This window comes from Crinia signifera, chromosome 3 (genome assembly GCF_055691185.1).
Source record: "Crinia signifera chromosome 3, ASM5569118v1, whole genome shotgun sequence".
Taxonomy (NCBI): Eukaryota; Metazoa; Chordata; class Amphibia; order Anura; family Myobatrachidae; genus Crinia; species Crinia signifera.
In genome coordinates, this window is record NC_139219.1 from 322,002,886 (window position 1) to 322,028,035 (window position 25,150).

General features: G+C 48.9%; 1 protein-coding gene across 2 annotated transcripts in view; it reads right to left on the bottom strand.

Annotated features, from left to right (window-relative positions):
• Positions 1 to 25,150, bottom strand: part of GATA4 (GATA binding protein 4) — a 96,368-nt gene that overhangs the window by 41,000 nt on the left and 30,218 nt on the right. Inside the window, exon 1 of one of the 2 annotated variants that reach the window (XM_083178768.1) lies at positions 1,194 to 1,342. The exons of the other annotated variant lie outside the window; for it this stretch is intronic. The gene's annotated coding sequence lies outside the window, so the exon portion shown is untranslated. Of the gene's footprint in view, positions 1 to 1,193; positions 1,343 to 25,150 lie in introns of those variants that run through there. 2 annotated transcript variants of the gene reach the window in all.

A 25,150-nucleotide genomic window follows, 5' to 3' on the forward strand; every position in this document is an offset into this window, starting at 1 on the left:
AGATTTTTTTCTACTACAATCGTAAATGTAAATATAATGTATTATCGTGGAACACAGATTCCGGTACGATGAATATTTTATATATATTCTGTGTATTGGTCGGCGGTAATTAAATATACATGTATGTAATACAGTTACTATAGTCATTTATTGTAATTCAATGAACTAGGCAATCGTCACATGAATACACCGTTTACTACTGAAAGCGGACGGAATTCTTGAAAAGTAACAATGTATTGAGATAATTAAGCAATTTAATAAATGTTTCCATCATTTGTGTTATTATGTAGTTTGTGTCCAATCACTTACAACAGTAACAATTCGTTATAAACACTACATCCGTTCTAGAAAAAAATTATATACGTGTGTGTGTGTGTGTGTGTGTGTGTGTGTGTGTGTGTGTGTGTGTGTACTGTGTTTGTGTGTTTGTGTTTTGTATATATATATATATATATATATATATATATATATATGATATTAAAATGATTGCGTGAGTATATACAGTATATACATATATATATATATATATATATATATTATGTGTGTGTATATATATATAGTGACTGCAGTGCTTTCACTTTGCAATAAAAGTGTATATGTATGTATATATATATATATATATATATATATATATATATATATATATATATATATATATATTGACTGCAGTACTTTCATTTTGCATTGCAATAGAAGTATCCCTTCCTCAATTACTATTTGGCCTGTATACCTGTCATTATATTTAGGAATATTTTGGAGACCGCTCGGTTCTGCACAGAATCCCATTCTAGCTGCTATTGTGTCTTATTTGTATTTTGCCTATTTGCTGTAACTGGATCTGATCTGAGATGAGAGCTGATCCACCCCTGACAAATTCTGACACCGGCACCCCATCCCCCCCACTCCCTTCCCCTGCAACGAAAATCCAAGGGGGAGATAAGCCCCTGATAAAAGGGGTATCGTGGAGGGCAGACCTAGATATGAGGTGCATTACAGCTCCCCCCAGGCCTGGGACATCACAGACACCCAGAACCCCCCATCCCACACTGCACCCTGCCAGTGACATCAGCTGCATGTATCTCCATCCACTGGGTTGTAAGGGAAATGTTGGGAGTAACAGCTGGCAGCCCCCCAGTGCCAGTCTCTGAGTACCCCACCCCTGCCCCCCTCTGGTCACAGCAGTAGGGACTGACCTGCAGCCTGGTCCTAGGTCCAGTGAGGATCTCTCTGGGCCCCCAGCAGTGGATCACACACAGCCCAGGGGGAGGGGAGAGACTGAGAACCAGTCCTGTCTGAGTGCAGGCCTTGCCCTGTTTCCCTGTCTCCTGCACTCCTCTCCCCCTCCCGGGGACTGGCTTCTCCCTATCACGTGGAAGTAATATCTATTTCACCATCAGCAGGCGCCAGACTCCAGTCCGGCTGTTACATACTGCAGCAGCCAAAGTCCACGATCCCCACAGTGGGAAGTGACGAGTCCTGTACCATGCAGCAGGCTCCCTGATATGCAAAGAGCCCATCTCTGGGGAGCATCCCTGGGGACCCCTCTCTGGGTGCAGGGCCCCCGTCACACACACTGGTGTAAAGGAGAAGGGGGTGTATTTGGGGTCTCATTAAGTCCCATTATCTAGCAATAACCTCATAATGACTGCAGTGATGGCAGGACTAATGCGACCTGTTGGTAATGCCATCTGGTGCCCAGCAGGTACATACAATATCACTTATTGTGGGGCGGTTTGCAAATAGACCTTCTCAGAGTTCATTACCCGGGGAGGGGGCTGGGCACAGAGTGGGAGGCAGGGGGGGGGGGGGCAATGGGTGCACGCTGGTCTGTGTGCTGTAATCTCAGAACAGTTAATTAAAGTCTCCATAATGATGGGTTCTGAGTGTTGGGGCAGATTAATAGCCTCACAGGTATAGACACCACTCACCGAGGTCAGATCCTCAGAGCACTATCAGATATATATATATATATATATATATATATATATATATATATATATATATATATATATATATATATATAGTGTTTGCGGAATTACCATTGAGGTAATTATTCTGAGAGTGGAATATTTAAATACCAGGTTTCCTGCACTACAAATATTCAAAGAATAATAAGCATCATAATAATCACAATACAATACAATACAATATAGCACAATGACAATCACTGAAACATTTATATGCCGATGGGTATATAATATATATATATATATATATATATATATATATATATATATATATATATATATATATATATATATATATATATATATTCACAGAGACACACACCTGCACACAAATCTTCTGATATATTCGTGAATAGCACACAAAAATATATACATATATACACATACATCTATATATAATACAGATATATAGTAGATATTTAGAGCTGTGCGCACAGAAGTACACTGCACAGGAGCAGTAGAGCTGTGCGCACAGGAATACACTGCACAGGAGCAGTAGAGCTGTGTGCACAAAAATACACTGCACAGGAGCAGTAGAGCTGTGCGCACAGGATTACACTGCACAGGAGCAGTAAACCTGTGAGCACAGAAATACACTGCACAGGAGCAGTAAACCTGTGAGCACAGAAATACACTGCACAGGAGCAGTAGAGCTGTGAGCACAGAAGTACACTGCACAGGAGCAGTAGAGCTGTGCGCACAGGAATACACTGCACAGGAGCAGTAGAGCTGTGCGCACAGGAATACACTGCACAGGAGCAGTAGAGGTGTGCTCACAGGAATACACTGCACAGGTCCAGTAGAGCTGTGTGCACAGAAGTACACTGCACAGGAGCAGTAAAGCTGTGAGCACAGAAATACACTGCACAGGAGTAGAAGAGCTGTGTGCACGGGAATACACTGCACAGGAGCAGTAGAGCTGTGTGCACAGGAATACACCGCACAGGAGCAGTAGAGCTGTGCGCACAGGAGTTACACCGCACAGGAGAAGTAGAGCTGTGTGCACAGGAATACACTGAACGGGAGCAGTAGAGCTGTGCGCACAGGAGTACACAGCACAGGAGCAGTAGGGCTGTGCGCACAGGAGTACACCGCACAGGAGCAGTAGAGCTGTGCGCACAGAAGTACACCGCACGGGAGCAGTAGAGCTGTGCGCACAGAAGTACACCGCACGGGAGCAGTAGAGCTGTGCGCACAGGAGTACACCGCACGGGAGCAGTAGAGCTGTGCGCACAGGAGTACACCGCACGGGAGCAGTAGGGCTGTGCGCACAGGAGTACACCGCACGGGAGCAGTAGAGCTGTGCGCACAGAAGTACACCGCACGGGAGCAGTAGAGCTGTGCGCACAGGAATACACCGCACGGGAGCAGTAGAGCTGTGCGCACAGGAGTACACCGCACAGGAGCAGTAGGGCTGTGCGCACAGGAGTACACCGCACGGGAGCAGTAGAGCTGTGCGCACAGGAGTACACCGCACAGGAGAAGTAGAGCTGTGCGCACAGGAATACACCGCACAGGAGCAGTAGAGCTGTGCGCACAGGAATACACTGTATATTATCTATGTGTGTGATTAGTAAATAGTCTGAAGAGCTCTGAGCACAGCGTATAATATAAACCTATGTATATACTGTACACAAAGCTGGGGGCACTGACAGTATCCACAGCGCTGTGTGGGCATTGATCGGACACAATTTGATGATTGTAAATCAATGTACATATGTACTCCAAGCAAGTACATAATCCACAGCTTTGTGTACAGGAATAATAATAATATCCACACCATCCACTCACTGCACAGCATAGGATGTGTATGTAGCCAATACAGATGTGCACAGTGATCTATATAGTTTATATATAAAACAAGTCCCGATTAATAGACATCGATATGATTGTAGATCTGTATAATGCTGGATGTGCATTGGTGAGAGGCACAGACACAGAGGCAGACTGAGCACGCCCGCTATTCCTCTGTGTAATCAGCATATAGTGTATTTCTAGGCAGCTGGGGAACTGCATATAGGACCTGTCATTAGGGTCCCTTCTCTATTCACTATTATTGTGTTATTGTATGTGGTGTAACACGTCAGCCACGTATATTACACCGGAGCAAGTGTGTGAATTATAATTCACACAGAAATGCAAATATAAAAAGGAGAGATGGAGTACACTCTCCTGAGTGCTCTTTTCGTTAGGAATATATATATATATATATATATATATATATATATATATATATATGCCACAATATAAGTATAACAAACCAATGGCAGTCAGGTGCAGTCTGTCTGGGGGAGGGGATCCCCTTGCCGAGCTGGTAGGGTGGGGGGGGGGGGGGGGTAAGGAGGGGGGGGGGGCTGAGTGGTGCAGTTACAGGCTCTCTTACATTACTTATCTCAGGGGGTAATGTCACAACTTCAGAGACACTGTCCAAACACATGTCACAAGTGTTTATCCTGACAGTGATCTCACAGGCTGTGCTGCAATGAAGACGGAGTGTGTGGGGTACTGAGGGGTCTACACAGTCCCAGCTACCTGCTCCTCCTGTAAATCCTCCTGCCCCCATTACTCCCCACATAGATAGGGAAGCACATCAAAAAGGTCATCTGTGTAATGCACCTACAACTGTTTGTGCCCTCCAGCATGCTGGACCTTGTAGTTCTTCAGTAGCTGGGCTGCAGCAGTTGCAGAACTCTGATCTTTAGCAAATCTAATCAGGCTTAACAATGGCTGATCAAATAATAATCTATCATTGGAATTACTGCAGTTTTGGCTCTGTGCAGAATATTTACTAAACTCCGATGACCTCTGTATCTCCCCTATGTATTATGTGCATGATTGTGGGACTTATACAGTATGTGTCCTCACTGTGGGATGAGGATACTGGTACTGTACATGGGATTACACTGACAATAACACACAGCAACTCCTTATGTGGGACACCAGGAACTGAATGGACTGAAATCATCCGAATATCAGTGGTGTGGAAATCCACTCAGCTACTGAGACCTATTACACAGCATGTGTGAGTGTGTCACTCACTATTGTGTCACTGTGGCGGTGAAATAAAGGATCACCATTAATTACACAATTATTACAGTATCATCTCAATACGATTGAAAATGAAAATCGATTCCGAGCTGCACTATGCGTTGTGAATAATGTAACTTTAATTCCACTTGGCTGTAAAGAATAATTATTCCCCCATAAACTAAAATTATTATTATTATTATTATTATTATTATTATTATTATTAACTAATGTATTCTGTAAAACAAGTTGATATATGTAATGTGAATTTAGCATAACTGAATATATTTGGCAGGGCTATAAAATGTATTATTTCCGGTGATGTATTAATTTCCCTTTCCTCTGTATTTATATGCTGTCAGTATCACTTTTGTGTAATGTATCATTTCCGTTTAACTGTAAAAAAATGCAAAAATAAAGCTATTATAAAAATAATACTATATATATATATATATATAAAATTCACATTATACACATAGAATGTGACGGCAGATAAGAACCACTTGACCATCTAGTCTGGTTAGCTTTGTGATATTTTAAAAATCCATCAGCATAATTTATGATTTTAAAACCGTCATGTTACGATTGATAAACTAGAATCCAATCCAGACAATAAACTCGTCCAGAAATGTATTCATTACTCTGTCGATATTTTCGATTATTTTAAAAGGAAAGTACGTAAAATAGACGGTGTTTAGCGCACATGAGACAATATATTATATTATACTTGTCTCGGGGTGTGTATCAGGATTGTAAATACACACACACAACCTGCTATGATATATAAGTATGTGTGCCACCTCCCCTACGTATAAAAAATAACATAAATCAATACAAATAAAAAAAAAAAAAAAAAAATGTAAATATACAAACACCCATCGGTATGAAGGCTACGGCTCTGGATCACATAACTATACGTGTACCTTATACATATAACATATAACTTTTATACCATTGCATGTGTATTATGTGTGTTATATATACAACTGTATGATTGTGTGTGTGTGTGTGTGTGTGTGTGTGTGTGTGTATTATGTGTGTTATATGTTGCAAGTGGATGATATTAGGTATAATAATGAGTAAGAAAATGCACTCGGAGGAAGGTGACAAGCATTGCACTAGGCACACTTCCCGGACAAATTATAAGATATGTATGTATGTGTATATATATATATATATATATATATATATATATATATATATATATATATATATATATATATATATATACAAGTGTATGATTGTGTGTGTGTGTGTGTGTGTGTGTACGTACGTACGATTAGATGCGTATATATATATATATATATATACACACACACACACACACGATCATACAATTGTGTATATATATATATATATATATATATATATATATGCACACACATAATATCATACAAGTACATATATATATATATATATATATATATATTTTATAATTATTATTATTATTATTTTTGTATGACTGTGCATGATGCCAGACCCGCAGCGGGTGATGTATGACACATCAGTGCAATATTAATGAGGTGCGGGGTGACAGCGCCGCTTAGTACATAGAGGTTAGGGGGAGGCTGAGGCTGCAGGAGCCGGGGTGTCTCTTCCTGCCAGCCGCTCTCAGACACTCCGGCGCTGGGGTCAGAGCCCAGGGAGACCCCGTTCCCCTGCAGATCCCTCTCAGGATAGGAGACAGAGAGGGGAAGAGGCAGGAACACGCAGTAAGGCCGGAGGAGACACTGACAGCAGGGCCTGGACTGAGACCAAATTCCCCCGGCTCCCAACCCCCCCCCCACCACCAGCTCTCCCTAAACCACCCCACACCCCAAAGCTCTTACTGTACCCCCTCACCTCAGCTCTCACCCCCCCCCCCCATCGCCCCAGCACTCCCTAAGCCCTGTGCCCCCTCCAACTCTCCCTTATTCTGTAAGCAAGGGTGTAACTAACTACCATAGGTGCAGGGGGTGCAGCTGCTATGGGGCCCGGAGCTTTGGGGGGCCATCTTTCCTCTGTAAGTTAGATGTGTTATCTAAAATTTCCAGTATCTGCTGGTAAATAGGGGCCGTTACAAACTTTAACTATAGGGGCTATGAGCATCTAGTTACACCCCTGCTTGTAAGCTCCACCCCCACTTTCCTTTAGCCCTGTGCCCACAAGCACAAACCGCCCCCTCCCAGCAGCCTGGGGGTTAAAGTGTGTGTGTGGGGGGGGGGGGAATAGGAGCTGCAGTAATACAGTGGCCAGTGATAACGAGCAGCGAATCAACTTCTAACTGCAATTTTTGAAACCCACCTTTCACTTACCAATTAGGGGCCGATGGGCCGGTGATAAAGTACCAGCCACTTTACCACTTCACCAGGCTTAATAAATCTACCCCTGAGTTCCACCACCTGTTATGGTGAGGTGGAACTAGTTCTACTGCTGCCTTGGCCCTGCACATAGTTTGTAGGGGGGGGGGGGGGTTGTACCAAACACCCTACCACTGGCCCCGGCTATGCCTAATGTGGAGAGGGGAGGGAGGTAGTTGGCAGAGGGAAATGAGTTCCAACACCTCTCCAGGACTACAGCCAGGGTTGCCTACCCTCCCGGATTGGCAGGGAGGATCCCGGAAATTGGGTCCCCCTCCCAGCCCCCTGGAAAAGTGGGCAAACCTTCCGGATTCCGTCAGGCCCACCCACTCACCCTCAGTCCCAGTATTTAAATACCGCTATTTGTTTCTTTTTGGGGAGGGGTGGGGCTAAAATGACATCATTTTAGCCCTACCCTCTCCTCTGAGAAATCCTGATATTTGTAGGACTGGGGGCAGGGCTTGATGACAATGATATCAGGCCCCACCCCCTGTAGTTCTGATGACAGTCTCCTCTTCGGGCTTCTCCTGGAGAGGAGACTGTAAAACAAGGCAAACCTAGTGGCAGCCTAATCATGACCTTCCCCTCCCCCTAAACCTAGCCCTAAATCCCCACACCAATGCCTAAACCTAACCCCCTTCCCAGGCCACCTGCTCCCTGATACAGATTGGGATGCCAGCTGACAGTATTCCAGCACCAGCATCCTGAAACTTAAAGTTCTGAAGTCTTCTGAAGGCAGTCAAGATGCCGACGTTGGTATACTGAACAGACATTGTGACCACCGTTTAGAATTGGCTGTTGTCAGTACTCAGTCCTATCCTAGTCCTGGCACATAGTCCTGCTCTAGTCCTGGCATACGGTCCTGCTCTAGTCATGGTATACAGTCCTGTCCTAGTCCTGCCATACAGTCCTGTTACTCAGTTCTGCTCTAGTCCTGGTATACAGTCTTGCTCTAGTCCCGGTATACAGTCCTGTCCTAGTCCTGCCATACAGTCCTGCTCTAGTCCTGTTATACAGTCCTGCTCTATTCCTGGCACACAGTCCTGCTCTAGTCCTGGCATACAGTCCTGCTCTAGTCCTGGCATACAGTCCTGCTCTAGTCCTGCCATACAGTCCTGCTCTAGTCCTGGCATACAGTCCTGCTCTAGTCCTGTTATACAGTCCTGCTCTATTCCTGGCATACAGTCCTGCTCTAGTCCTGGTATACAGCCCTGCTCTATCCCTGATATACATTCCTGCTCTATATCTGATATACAGTCCTGCTCTAGAGTTTGTCTACAGTTCTACTCTAGTCCTGGTATACAGTCCTGCTCTAGTCCTGATATACAGTCCTGCTATAGTCCTGATATACAGTCCTTCTCTAGTCCTGGCATACAGTCCTGCTCTAGTCCTGGCATACAGTCCTGCTCTAGTCCTGGCATACAGTCCTGCTCTAGTCCTGCCATACAGTCCTGCTCTAGTCCTAGTACACAGTCCTGCTCTATCCCTGATATATAATCCTGCTCTATTCCTGATATACATTCCTGCTCTAGAGTTTGTCTACAGTTCTACTCTTTTCCTGGTATACAGTCCTGCTCTAGTCCTGGTATACAGTCCTGCTCTAGTCCTGGTATACAGTCCTGCTCTAGTCCTGATATACAATCCTGCTCTAGTCCTGGTATACAGTCCTGCTCTAGTCCTGATATACAATCCTGCTCTATTCCTGATATATAAGTCCTGGTATACAGTCCTGCTCTAGTCCTGTTATGCAGTCCTGCTCTAGTCCTGGTATACATTCCTGATATACAGTCCTGCTCTAGTCCTGGTATACAGTCCTGATATACCGTGCTCCTGTTGAACCGGTGTTGAACAGGTTAACTCATAAGAAAGGTGTCACCACAGGTGCTGGCAATCCTGCATTACCAGGAAAGTCCAGGAACAGAGCATTTTCTCCCTCATGGAGAGGGTCAGGTAGGGAAGTATGGGTATTGCCAATAGTAACAAACAAATTATGTCTAACATTTTCTAGAATGCAATATAGAAATAAAAGGTAGAATCTGGTTGGTTGCCATAGGTAACAACACCATTTTTCCTTTTTAGAAGCTTTAGTAAATGTATGCTCTGCTGTCCTGTGCGTTGGACTTAAATGGAGTGTTGTGCCAACTAAACATGCATAGCTGAACTGCAAATGATGGAACGCTAAATATTAATTATGTATTGGTTATTGCTGTAAACATTCCCTAAATACCCCTAAAGCTGCCCATAGACGGTCCGTTCCCGGATCGTCCGTTCTGTACTATGAGATGCGCGCTCTCGCACATCTCATCGTACGGTACAAAAACTATGTGCTGCACATACTATTTGTACTAGCTGGTTATCACATCGCATTGCATTGCATGCACAAGGCATGCAATGCGATGCGATGTGTACTATATAAGTCCCAAACCGTTAGGGCTGTTTCACACAGTACGGTTCCTGCCGCACGGTGAAATCCCGTACGGCCAGGGAGCCGTGCCGCACTCAGCAGTTGTGAATGGACACTATTGTGTCCATTCACACGGGACGGCCACGGCCCGGCCGCACGGCTGCAGCCGGATCCCCCCACTGGAAGGGACGGCTGCCGGGCTGTGGCCATCCCTGCCATTATAAAATTCTGAGTGCGGCGCGGCTCCCTGACCGTACGGGATTTCACCGTGCGGCAGGAACCGTACTGTGTGAAACAGCCCTTAAACGGACCGTGTATGGGCAGCTTAAGTGCCTGTAAATATTTACTAAGTATCTGTCATATTTGTAAACATTTAGAAATAAATGCAAACATAGGAGATTAGTGTTTACCAAATGCACTTAACATCACTAGAATGAAGTATATATATATATATATATATATATATATATATATATATATATATGTTGCAGCAATAAGAAAGAGACCGGAACAACAAGAGGCCATCCTGCTGGAAAGACAAAAGAAAATAATACATTCGCCACAAGGGTCAGTAGCACAGTATCTTCTAGATATCTTACGGGTTCAGTATGATTTACCTACAGTGAAAATCCAAATGGTGAAAATACCGACCACCACTGGGCGATGGTCAAAATACCGACATGGTCAAAATACTGACATGATCAAATGTCGACATTTAAAATGCTGACACTTAATCTGCCAAAAGGTTAAAAAGCAGACATGATTTTCTATTTTTTCTTGGGTGTCTATGTCGACATAGCTTGGACACCGTGTAGTGGTTCCGCTGTACCCTGCACACTATTATATTCCTGCTGACACATCCACTGGGAGGGTAAAGTAGAAACAAGTCGGTTTCAAAGAAAAAAAAAAGTTTAAGTCGACATGAGTTTAGGTCGACATGCAGTAAGGTCGACAAGACTTTAGGTCGACATGGGTTAGGTCGACAGGGTCATTAAGTCGACATGGGTTAGGTCGACAGGGCCATTAGGGCGACATGGGTCATTAGGTCAACAGGGTCATTAGAGCGACATGTTTTTTTTTTACTGTTTTTTTAAGCCGACATGTGCCGACTGGCGGAATTTCATGCCAGTCGGGGTGTGGTGGGAGAAAAACATAGGGTACTTGTTTCCTAGCACGGCCACAATCGTTAGTAATCGTGCACCTTAAGTTAAGGTACACGACTAACGCGATGGACCCGATTTCCTTTGAAATCAGGTCCATTTTGCCGGCAAAGGCAAAATCGCGTTGATCGCGTCGGTCGCGTGCACTAACATGGCACGCGACGCGACCGACGCGATCAACGCAATTTTGCCATAGGGTTCAATGTTAAAATATTTTTAACATTGTAATCGCGTTGATCGCGTCGGTCTTATAATGGCACAAGATGCGATGGACGCGATTAACTACATTTTACATAGCAAACAATGGGAAATGGCCCAATATGGGCCATTTCTCATTGTATATGCCCCCATCATGGCTATTAATTAATTAATGCCCCCCCATTGTGAACGGCACCCCACGATAAATGCCAACCTGAAGCGCGGCGAGCGCAGCGAGCCCGCGAGGGGTGGGGGTGCGCGTCCTCCGACCTTTTCATACCCCCACTATCCACGTCGGTGTGGAGTTGATTACATATAGTGTGGCGAGCGCAGCGAGCCACCGTGCCCAAAGCGTGGCGAGCGCAGCGAGCCCCGCGAGGGGACGCATATACCTGTGAAGTTATGCGCGTCCCCTCGCGGGGCGCGCTGCGCTCGCCACGCTTCGGGCTCGGTGGCTTGCTGCGCTCGCCACACTTTATATTCTCAACTCCAACTCCCGACGTGGATAGTGGGGGTATGAAAAGGTTGGAGGACGCGTACCGCCACCCCTCGCGGGCTCGCCACGCTTCGGGTTGGCGTCGATCGTGGTATGCAGTTCACAATGGGGGCATTTTAGCCATCAGGGGGGTTAAAATTGGGGTCTGGGTACAATTTTACATTGAATCCAATGTAAAATAGGGTCCCAGGGACCCTACTCACATTTGAATCAATGTAAAAATCGGGTCCATCGCGTCGGTCGCATGGCATGCGATTTGGTCGCATGCGATGCGATCGACGCGATTTTTCCGACCCGATCAAAATCAGTGTGGCTGTTCTAGGAAACAAGTACCTAAAATAGTGTGCCCGAGCTTTGCAAGGCACCGTGCCCGAAGCAATGCGAGGGCAGCGAGCCATGCAAGTCCCCTTGCATGGCTCGCTGGTGGTACGTTTCGGTGTGCCGACAGGCGGTATTTCCTGCCCTACCATCAACTAGGACATAAGGGTGAAAAAAAACCCCAATGTTGAGTTTTTCACTGTCAACCATGCCCATGTCGACCTAATGACCCTGACGAAGTTATGACCCTGTAGACCTATCCCATGTAGACCTAGACTCATGTCGACCTTCCTGCATGTCGACATATACACATGTCGACCTAAATGCATGTCGACCTAATGGTGTGGACCTAATGACTGTCTAACAACTGATCCCCCCCCATCTGTAACACAGACCGTACCACCTTCTATTCGATGCGCATGGGACCACGCATCAGATCAAATCCAGAGGTAAAAAAACACATGTGAATTGCCATTCGGCCCGATGCATCGTAATCGGATGAAATTGGCCAAAGCGTATGGGCATCTTAGGACTTGCAGTGAACGGGGGGCCCTTGATGGTGGGCGCAAACTTGAATGCATCTATCAATCCTTAACCCAAAACCGTATTTATTTATTCATTAATTCTTATTTAACTTATGTATTAAGGCGAGTGAGTTTGCTGTGGTTAGTTCTCTGTTCACAGGTCACATTGCGTGTATATCTATTTATTATTTATTTATTAGCAGTTTCTTATATAGCGCACACATATTCCGCAGCGCTGTACAGAGTATAGTTGAACATTCACATCAGTCCCTGCACCAGCGGAGCTTACACTCTATATTCCCTACCACATGTACGCGCACACACAGACATTCTAGGGTTAATTTTGTTGGAAGCCAATTAACCTACCAGTATATGTTTGGATTGTGGGAGGAAACCGGAGTACCCGGAGTAAACCCACGCAAGCACGGGGAGAATATACAAACTCTGCACAGTTAGGGCAGACTTACCCACCCTCCCAGTATAGCCGGGAGGCTCCCGAAAATCGAGTCCCCCTTCCTGGCCCCAGGGGAATGTGGGCAATCATCCCGCATTGGCCACGCAGTCCCCTGCACCCCCCTTCCGTCCTGCACGAAATACATATTTTTGCGGGTCCGCGGCTATGGGTGGAGCTAAAATGATGCGTGATTTTGAGTGATGTTACACCACTTTTATTTGTCCGGCACTTTTTCTAACTGTTATGTAATATTTTTAAGAATATTTGTGTTTGTATTTCTACAAAAGGTCCCCTATCCGGCATTACAATGAGAAGACCCGGCCAGTGATTGCATTATGTACCTGCTGATTGGTTATCATCATCCCCCTTATTGTCCTTACCCGAGCAGTGATTTACATGTAAAGGCTGCAGTTATCTGTCTATACAATGCAGCCAAATGCAATCATTAAGCCGCACCACTGAGATTGAAGTCGTTATTCTTCAGCTTCTGATCCCTGCGATTTAGGCCCGCATTCATGTTCACTTGGAACAGGGTAAATTTGGCCAATAAGATGCCGTTTCAAAAGGGAATGGACACTGATGTCTGGTGACATCAGCTGCATGCCCCAAGTAGGCATCGTCATGCCAGCATGTGCAGGGGATGCCCATAGAAAGCATGCCTGCCTGCCCCCATTCCGCCCCTCCTGGAGCGAACGGCCCATTGAGTATAAAACTCGCCAAAGCCGTTCGCTTCTGGGTTTTGCGCATGCGCATTTTTGCACATTCGCAACCCCCCCCCCCCCCCCCCCCCACTATCGAACATGGGGCCTAATTGGGACCCAGAACAAACAGAACTGAATGGCCCATAAGAACCCTATCACGGTACCTAACACAACTTCAGTCCTCAATTTCCTCCAACAGGTCATGTTTTCAGGATTTCTGTCTATGGGATAAATCAAACTTGACCACACCTGTCTATGGGAGTAAGCAAACCTGACCACACCTCTGCATACATAAGGAAATCCTGCAAATGACCTGCTTAGGCTACATGAAGATTTCAGGTGAAATCCCAGTACACTCCATACTGAGTGCAGGCAGACACTGGGGCACCTGGAGAGGAAGCCCACACAAACATGGGGAGCAGCGGCGTGCACAGCCCATTATATTATGGGGTCCACCATTGGAGGGTCGGGCCTATAACCACCTACTGGCCATCAATGCAAACTAACTAGAAGGTGACTTATTTCTGTATATGGGCTTCAGAATGAATCATTCCCCCCCCACACACACACACACACACACTAAAAATAGAAACAGTGCGCACAAAAGGTGAATTGCAAAAATTTATACCATAATGCCCATTACACATGATGCCACACACCATAATGCCCAATACACATAATGCCACACACCATAATGCCCATTTCACATTATGCCACACACCGTAATACCCACTGCACATAATGCCACACCATGATGCCCATTACACATTATGCCACACACTGTAATGCAAATTACAATATGCCAAATAGGGGGATGCCCATTACACATTATGCCACACACCGTGATGCCCATTACACATTATGCCACATGCTCATTGCAGGGGAGCTAAATGCACATGGGGAATTTAAATGCTTGTTGCCGAGGGGATTACATGCTCGTTGCCATTAAATTCTTGCAGAGCGGTAGGCAGCCTGGTTGTATCAGAGTAGGACCATGCCACCACTGGCAAACCTGATTGGCTACTGGACTGCAAGCTCCGATTGGCTCATGAGCCACGTACCTGCTCTGATACAACCGGGCTGTCCACCACTCTCTGCCCGGCTGTCCCCAATTCCCCATTACTGCAAATGGCAGTGCACAGTAAGGTACCATAGTAAACAGGGTGCTGACAGCAATGGAGAAGACAGTGTCAGCTCCCTGATAACTGTGGCACCTTACTCTTCTGCATAGTCTGGGTAACGGGCGGGCAGTTCCTGGGTGTGCTGATCATTAGGGGGTGTCTGGAAACCCATAGCACCCCCCATGTGCACAGCTATGATGGGGACATACCTACATCCTAAAAACATCAGGGAGACCCGGAAAGACCCTGGACCCCTGAAAGAGTAGTCAGCCTTTACAAATTCCTCCCATTTCCTAATGATGTGGGGCAGACCAGGGCAGTAGAGAGCCGGGCTGTGCCCAGGTACTTTTCAAGGGGTGTGGTCTAATTGTAGGAGGCGTGGTCATGCACACTTTATATAACATGCAGAAAAAAATAGTCCTTTAAGCACCTCCCTTATCACACACAAGCAAAAGCTGGGTTGAAAAGACGAGTTGGGAGTCCCTCCTGCCTGCGGTGAATAGAGGCAGGGTGGTTGAGAAGGGGGAGGGATCTGCCTATTTTCCCAGTCCCGGGCCCCACAATGCCTAATGGCAGTCCAGCACACAGCAATTCTGTGCAGACCATACAACAGGATCCCCTGTGCAGCGGAGGAGAGGAAAGAGCAGGCCCTTTAAGCTTTAAAGTGGTCATTAGGTAGTAAAGTGATCAGGACAATACACACACGGGATTGTCACTGCTACATAATAAACAGCCTCTTATTATATTACTACAACAACATGGGAGCAATAATGTCACAACTCCTCAGCACACAACTCATTAGGCTGCTACTGGCGGTGGTAAAACAATCTACAGCTCGTCTATAGTGTTCTCTCCAGCACTTGTAAGCAAACACAACAGGCCAGGAAGACGTCAGTAAATAGCCGGCCTGCTGACACGTGGGCAGCCCTGTAACTGTCTCTCCAGCAAATTAATTGTCTCCTTGGTGACTGAATATCAGAGGCTTTTCCTCTACTATAAACACTTTCCAGTCTCTTCCTATCAAGTGTCTCTCAATTTCCTCCAACAGGTCATGTTTTCAGGATTTCTGTCTATGGGATAAATCAAACTTGACCACACCTGTCTATGGGAGTAAGCAAACCTGACCACACCTCTGCATACATAAGGAAATCCTGCAAATGACCTGCTTAGGCTACATGAAGATTTCAGGTGAAATCCCAGTACACTCCATACTGAGTGCAGGCAGACACTGGGGCACCTGGAGAGGAAGCCCACACAAACATGGGGAGCAGCGGCGTGCACAGCCCATTATATTATGGGGTCCACCATTGGAGGGTCGGGCCTATAACCACCTACTGGCCATCAATGCAAACTAACTAGAAGGTGACTTATTTCTGTATATGGGCTTCAGAATGAATCATTCCCCCCCCACACACACACACACACACTAAAAATAGAAACAGTGCGCACAAAAGGTGAATTGCAAAAATTTATACCATAATGCCCATTACACATGATGCCACACACCATAATGCCCAATACACATAATGCCACACACCATAATGCCCATTTCACATTATGCCACACACCGTAATACCCACTGCACATAATGCCACACCATGATGCCCATTACACATTATGCCACACACTGTAATGCAAATTACAATATGCCAAATAGGGGGATGCCCATTACACATTATGCCACACACCGTGATGCCCATTACACATTATGCCACATGCTCATTGCAGGGGAGCTAAATGCACATGGGGAATTTAAATGCTTGTTGCCGAGGGGATTACATGCTCGTTGCCATTAAATTCTTGCAGAGCGGTAGGCAGCCTGGTTGTATCAGAGTAGGACCATGCCACCACTGGCAAACCTGATTGGCTACTGGACTGCAAGCTCCGATTGGCTCATGAGCCACGTACCTGCTCTGATACAACCGGGCTGTCCACCACTCTCTGCCCGGCTGTCCCCAATTCCCCATTACTGCAAATGGCAGTGCACAGTAAGGTACCATAGTAAACAGGGTGCTGACAGCAATGGAGAAGACAGTGTCAGCTCCCTGATAACTGTGGCACCTTACTCTTCTGCATAGTCTGGGTAACGGGCGGGCAGTTCCTGGGTGTGCTGATCATTAGGGGGTGTCTGGAAACCCATAGCACCCCCCATGTGCACAGCTATGATGGGGACATACCTACATCCTAAAAACATCAGGGAGACCCGGAAAGACCCTGGACCCCTGAAAGAGTAGTCAGCCTTTACAAATTCCTCCCATTTCCTAATGATGTGGGGCAGACCAGGGCAGTAGAGAGCCGGGCTGTGCCCAGGTACTTTTCAAGGGGTGTGGTCTAATTGTAGGAGGCGTGGTCATGCACACTTTATATAACATGCAGAAAAAAATAGTCCTTTAAGCACCTCCCTTATCACACACAAGCAAAAGCTGGGTTGAAAAGACGAGTTGGGGGTCCCTCCTGCCTGCGGTGAATAGAGGCAGGGTGGTTGAGAAGGGGGAGGGATCTGCCTATTTTCCCAGTCCCGGGCCCCACAATGCCTAATGGCAGTCCAGCACACAGCAATTCTGTGCAGACCATACAACAGGATCCCCTGTGCAGCGGAGGAGAGGAAAGAGCAGGCCCTTTAAGCTTTAAAGTGGTCATTAGGTAGTAAAGTGATCAGGACAATACACACACGGGATTGTCACTGCTACATAATAAACAGCCTCTTATTATATTACTACAACAACATGGGAGCAATAATGTCACAACTCCTCAGCACACAACTCATTAGGCTGCTACTGGCGGTGGTAAAACAATCTACAGCTCGTCTATAGTGTTCTCTCCAGCACTTGTAAGCAAACACAACAGGCCAGGAAGACGTCAGTAAATAGCCGGCCTGCTGACACGTGGGCAGCCCTGTAACTGTCTCTCCAGCAAATTAATTGTCTCCTTGGTGACTGAATATCAGAGGCTTTTCCTCTACTATAAACACTTTCCAGTCTCTTCCTATCAAGTGTCTCTCACACACGTAAACACAGACGCTCGCTGGCATCCTAAGTGCCGGCCTGGATCCGCTGCCTTTGTACTTTAATTCCATTCATTTCCATAAGGGAGAATGCAGTGTGGTGTCGTGCGCAGTAATGATTCAGCTTCTGTGGAACTACAAGTCCCAGCGGAGCTTGATAGACACAATTCCGAGTGCAGATGTATTTCGCCATTTGTGGCCTGAATTTACAACGGCATGTCACATGGGTCTGGGAGGGCTTAACATGAACTATTGTAGCCAATGGGCTGCACACTACGCAAATTACTTCGGGAGAGGGATCCGTAGGTCCCTCCCCTGTGATATACATTTGAACACGTATCGACGGATGTAAGTGCATGCGCAGTACTGGTGTGGGCCGTCGATGGAGGGAAAAGCATTCAGCATTGTCCACATGAATCATCGATGGTCGGCGGCTATCCCTACTTCTTCCTGATCATGGGGGATTTTGGGGAGGGTCTCTGACATAAGCGCTGACCTCTTCCAGCCCGTCTCAGTCGCAGATTACCGGAAGACTCAGAACATGAGTCTCCGATGTTCTGGGATTTGTGAATGGATCTGCAAGTGGATAGTGATCTGCGATCCATTCACAAATTTGCACAGGGGGTTTTCTCTTTTGGGGGGAGATTCTCTAAGAATCTCCGCCCCCCTTCGCCTCTCAATTATAAATATCCCATATGTTCTAACATATGCGATAATTAAGGCAAAGGACAGCTCTTGCGTTAAGAGCTGTCCTTTGCGGTGAGAGTCGCCGGGTCCCAGCAGGTCCAGGCGGCTCCCCCCTCCCTCACACACCCGGCGCTGCTGCTGTGCCGGGCTCTCCTTCTCCCTGCACCCGGAAGAGGATCAGTGCAGGGAGGAAGTCACAGGTCCGGGCAGCACTGCGCTGTGCTGCCCGGACACAGGTGAGGGGGCGATGCGGGGCGGCGGGGGTCCGTGCGGGTCGGCGCGGGGCGGCAGAGGGTTGCGGTAGCCATTGGCTTCTACGGGGCATCGCCAGATTTTTCTGGCGATGCCCCCCGCCGCGGTAACCCGGCGGGGGATGCTTACAGCATCCCAAAATGCGGTAAAAAAGCTTAGAGAATATCCCCCTTGGTCTGGGCGGCAGTTTACTGCTCACTGTCAATTGCAATCCAGGCTGAATTAGGAACACAGATCCCTTACTGTCGTAAATTGCGATGAAGAGGAATTTTCAGTATCCGGAAAAATAAAAACTGTTTTTGAAAAAAAAAAGTCAATATATACCCCAAAATCTTATGTAGATGACTAAACTGCTCATGAGTTTGTATGATAGGTTACAATAAGATCTGCGTACAGATGGTCTGAGCCTAAAATGGATCTCTTTACATTTCTATTTATTTTTTTTATAATCCAGTTCATTATAAAGTAATATGCAAATTATTGTTTTTTTTATTATTTTTCCTGTGCACTTTGACGGACAAATAATCATATGTTGTATTCTACTTGGGAGCTGACATTGCAGGAATGTAGTTTGGAGAAATAGTTCCCAGAGTGCTCTCCTTGTAACATAAACAAGTATTATAAACTCATTGCAAAGTCACGTCTGAAGACTGATCACCTGGAACTATTCGGCCAACCCCCTCTTGTAATCGGCATAACGTAATCCTGTAATGAGCAAGCGCTGCCAATATCAGACAATGTAATCTATGAACACGTACTGCGGGGTGTGTATTGAAACCCTCGGTGGGCCCCACTGTCTGTAGGCCCCACCTACAATTATAGGTTATAGGTTCTGCAACAGAGCAGACAGAGGGAACGATTCAGTCTGAACAAGTAAACGCTGCCCCACAGAACGCACCTCCCCTTCCTCCCTCTGCCGGCCAAATACCATCATACTTGGCTCTTTGGGGAGGGGGCGTGGCTGAAATGATGCAAATCGTGTCATTTAGTACCACCCGCTCCCGGAGAGCAACAAATCATGGCAATTGCTAGAATGGGGCAAGCCCCATCTCTGCCCCCCGGAAAAGCTGCAGAGTCTCTTCCATGGGCTTCTCTTGGAGAGGAGACTCTCAAGGTAGGCAATTATGGCCAGGACTCCATGCTACATCTATGCAACCACTGGCAGGGCTGCCATCACAAATTGCGGGGCTGGGGACTGACAAAATGGGCAGGGCCCTCCCAGGGGTGCCGAGAGGGGGGGGGGGGGGAGCAGGTACACTTTACCCGGGCCCGGGCCTGTCAGTGGGGCCCTGGTCTGGACACACAGTTCTTTTTTTATTTGGTGGGTCTGAGTGTGCCGGAGTCAGCTGTTCAGCGGCGGCATTGGGATTGCGGATGTGGGCAGACGTGGGCCTGCATGGGGGCAGCAGCATCACAGAGGTCCTTTTGAGGCACTCCAGGGCCTGCTGAGAGCCAGCCATGTGACAGGAGTTTACCGTGGCTCCGCGAGAGGAGGATACGTAGGGTAGGTAGTCTCTGGGTGCTGGGAGGAACTGGGTCAGAGACAGGCAACCTTCCATGGTAGTACCACCCACTCCGCAGAATCGCAGCCCACCCTACTCCCCACATTCCTATCCCAGCCGCCACCAGCAGCAGCAGGTGCCACGGATGTCCAGGTCACTGTGTTCCAAGATGGAAGGTGGGTGGCTGGTTGCTCTGTGTCTGCTGCCTCCCTGCATGCTGCTGGGGCTGAGATCCAACTCTGGAAGTCAGCATGTAACCCCTGACAGAGCATGTACTGTAACTCCATGACATCGAGCATGATAACCCCTGGAAAAGCATGTAGCCCATGGCAGAGCATGTTAATCCATGGCAACGAGCATGTTAACCCCTGGCAGAGCATGTACCTCCTGGCAGAGCAGGTTAATCACATGCCAAAGAGCATGTTAACCCCTGGCAGAGAATGTGATCCCCTTGCAGAGCAGGTTAATCCCATGGCAAAGAGAATGCTAACCCCCTAATATGCAAGGAGCATTACGGTGTGTGGAATAACATGTAATGGGCATAATAGCATGTGGTAAAATATGTAATAGGTATTACGGTGTATGGCATAATGTGTACTTCCCACTACGGTGTGTGGCATAACATGTAATGAGCATTATGGCATGTGGTATAATATGTAATGGGTGTGTGATATGTGTAATAGGCATTATGGTGTAAATCTTTGTCCCTGTATCCACCTTGTAAGCAGTGGTGTAACAATGGGTCCGCGGGGAGTTTCGTCCGTGGGGCCCCAGGAAGTTGTTGTACCGGGGCCCAGGATTTCTCTTGGCGGCCCTGGGCCCTCCTTCCCTTTCTCGAACAACTGGGGTGCCTGGTGAGACCCGTGTCATCAGCACTGGCCGCACTACTCAACCTCAAGGGAAATGTGAACGTTGTTTATGACAAATTATACTTTATAAACTCCAGTCCTGGGCTCCCTTTCTGTCTGGGGCCGGGACTGGAGTCCCCGCAGTCCCCCCCCCCCTGATGACAGCCCTGACCACTGGGATGGGGGCTAGAGGTAGGTTGTGGAGGACCCTGCCTGTTGCATCTGTACTAAGCCCTACACTTTCTGTGGGCAGCCCTGGGCAGGCCAGGGTGTGTTAAGGGAGTATTAGGGGTGTGTCACCAAGCTGCAGTACATCACTGCAAGATGTTCAATGTGTATCAAGGGGCATGGGTGTACACCAGAGGAAGCGTGGATGCTGGCATTAGCGTAAAGGCACAGACGTAACTACAGCTAAAGACGCACATTTGGTCGTAGAAGCGTGGAACCTCAGAATGAGCCCCTAAATGTCTCCTCTGTTGTACTTTAAGATGCAGGAAGTTGCTCTCCTGTACACGTACATAACCATGTGTGCATCAGTGTGAATCTATAGGCGCGGCTGCACCTCTATAGTTGTCAAACTTAAGTAAACTTTCTTACTACTATACGCTGCGATGGAGGTGAAGGGTGCTGTAATTCTCCCAAGGACGGCCAGTTGTAGGAGAGCTGAGCACTTACATTCCAGAGCTGTGACAAGTGACAAGAGCTGACACTGAACAGCCACAGTCTGTGAGACACAAGGCAGATGTGACACACACTGACTAATATGAAAAGTCAAAATGTCATTTGTTTAACACAACATATTGTATTATACCCACGGGCCCCGCTGGTGCTGAGGATGGGAGGCACATCTACTGCAAGCCATATTGGAAAATGCTAGATACTGGAGAGAACTTATGGTTTCAATTTCATGAATTGGAAACTAATATACAGGACCATAAAGTGTTATACAAGAGATGTGTTTAGTCTGATCTAAGGAGCCTCTCACAGCGTTCTGTGTATAACTGTATAATCTACACAGCCTTTGTGTTTATGCAGTAAGTACATAAAGAGGCATCAACACTTCCAAATGAGAGTACAGACAGGAGCTGAGGATGGAGGGGGATACAGGAGCTGGGGATGGAGGTGGGATACAGGAGCTGGGGATGGAGGGGGGATACAGGAGCTGGGGATGGAGGGGGGATACAGGAGCTGGGGATGGAGGGGGGATACAGGAGCTGGGGATGGAGGGGGATACAGGAGCTGGGGATGGAGGGGGGATACAGGAGCTGGGGATGGAGGGGCATAAGGGAGCTGGGGATGGAGGAGGGATACAGGAGCTGGGGATGGAGGGGGGATACAGGAGCTGGGGATGGAGGGGGATCCAGGAGCTGGGGATGGAGGGGGATACAGGAGCTGGGGAAGGAGGGGGATACAGGAGCTGGGGGTGGAGGGGGGATACAGGAGCTGAGGATGGAGGAGTGATACAGGAGCTGGGGATGGAGGGGGAATACAGGAGCTGGGGACGGAGGGGGGATACAGGAGCTGGAGATGTTGGAGGGGATACAGGAGATGAGGATGGAGGGGGGGATACAGGAGCTGGGGATGGAGGGGGATACAGGAGCTGGGGATGGAGGGTGGATACAGGAGCTGGGGATGGAGGGGGGATACAGGAGCTGGGGATGGAGGGGGGATACAGAAGCTGGGGATGGAGGGGGGATACAGGAGCTAGGGATGGAGGGGGATACAGGAGCTGGGGATGGAGGGGGATGCAGGAGCTGGGGATGGAGGGGGGATACAGGAGCTGGGGATGGAGGAGGGGATACAGGAGCTGGGGATGGAGGGGGGTACAGGAGCTGGGGATGGAGGGGGGATACAGGAGCTGGGGATGGAGGAGGGGATACAGGAGCTGGGGATGGAGGGGGGATACAGGAGCTGGGGATGGAGGGGGGATGCAGGAGCTGGGGATGGAGGAGGGTTACAGGAGCTGGGGATGGAGGGTGGATACAGGAGCTGGGGATGGAGGGGGGGATACAGGAGCTGGGGATGGAGGGGGGATACAGGAGCTGGGGATGGAGGGGGTGATACAGGAGCTGGAGATGGAGGGGGAAACAGGAACTGGGGATGGAGGGGTATAAAGGAGCTGGGGATGGAGGGGGGATGCAGGAGCTGGGGATGGAGGGGGAACACAGGAGCTGGGGATGGAGGGGGGATACAGGAGCTGGGGATGGAGGGGGGATAAAGGAGCTGGGGATGGAGGGGGGATACAGGAGCTGGGGATGGAGGGGGGATACAGGAGCTGGGGATGGAGGGGGGATACAGGAGCTGGGGATGGAGAGGAAAACAGGAGCAGGGGATGGAGGGGGGTACAGGAGCTGGGGATAAAGGGGGGATACAGGAGATGGAGATGGAGGGGGGATGCAGGAGCTGGGGATGGAGGGGGGATACAGGAGCTGGGGATGGAGGGGGGATACAGGAGCTGGGGATGGAGGGGGGAAACAGGAGCTGGGGATGGAGGGGGGATGCATGAGCTGGGGATGGAGGAGGGGATACAGGAGCTGGGGATGGAGGGGGGTTACAGGAGCTGGGGATGGAGGGGGGATACAGGAGCTGGGGATGGAGGAGGGGATACAGGAGCTGGGGATGGAGGGGGATACAGGAGCTGGGGATGGAGGGGGATACAGGAGCTGGGGATGGAGGGGGGATACAGGAGCTGGGGATGGAGGGGGGATACAGGAGCTGGGGATGGAGGGGGGTTACAGGAGCTGGGGATGGAGGGTGAATACAGGAGCTGGGGATGGAGGGGGGGATACAGGAGCTGGGGATGGAGGGGGGTTACAGGAGCTGGAGATGGAGGGGGTGATACAGGAGCTGGGGATGGAGGGGGGATACAGGAGCTGGGGATGGAGGAGGGGATACAGGAGCTGGGGATGGAGGGGGGTTACAGGAGCTGGAGATAGAGGGGGTGATACAGGAGCTGGAGATGGAGAGGGAAACAGGAGCTGGGGATGGAGGGGTATAAAGGAGCTGGGGATGGAGGGGGGATGCAGGAGCTGGGGATGGAGGGGGGACACAGGAGCTGGGGATGGAGGGGGGATACAGGAGCTGGGGATGGAGGGGGGATACAGGAGCTGGGGATGGAGGGGGGATACAGGAGCTGGGGATGGAGGGGGGATACAGGAGCAGGGGATGGAGAGGGAAACAGGAGCAGGGGATGGAGGGGGGTACAGGAGCTGGGGATAAAGGGGGGATACAGGAGATGGAGATGGAGGGGGGATGCAGGAGCTGGGGATGGAGGGGGGATACAGGAGCTGGGGATGGAGGGGGGATACAGGAGCTGGGGATGGAGGGGGGATACAGGAGCTGGGGATGGAGGGTGGATGCAGGAGCTGGGGATGGAGGGGGATACAGGAGCTGGGGATGGAGGGGGATACACGAGCTGGAGATGGAGGGGGATAAAGAAGCTGGGGATGGGGGGGATACAGGAGCTGGGGATGGAGGGGGATACAGGAGCTGGGGATGGAGGGGGATACACGAGCTGGAGATGGAGGGGGATACAGGAGCTGGGGATGGAGGGGGGACACAGGAGCTGGGGGATGGAGGTGGGAAACAGGAGCTGGGGATGGAGGGGCGATACAGGAGCTGGGGATGGAGGGGGATACAGGACCTGGGGATGGAGGGGGGATACAGGAGCTGGGGATGGAGGGGGGATACAGGAGCTGGGGATGGAGGGGGGATACAGGAGCTGGGGATGGAGAGGGAAACAGGTGCAGGGGATGGAGGGGGGTACAGGAGCTGGGGATAAAGGGGGGATACAGGAGATGGAGATGGAGGGGGGATGCAGGAGCTGGGGATGGAGGGGGGATGCAGGAGCTGGGGATGGAGGAGGGATACAGGAGCTGGGGATGGAGGGGGGATACAGGAGCTGGGGATGGAGGGTGGATGCAGGAGCTGGGGATGGAGGGGGATACAGGAGCTGGGGATGGAGGGGGATACACGAGCTGGAGATGGAGGGGGATAAAGGAGCTGGGGATGGAGGGGGGATACAGGAGCTGGGGATGGAGGGGGATACAGGAGTTGGGGATGGAGGGGGATACACGAGCTGGAGATGGAGGGGGATACAGGAGCTGGGGATGGAGGGGGGACACAGGAGCTGGGGGATGGAGGGGGGA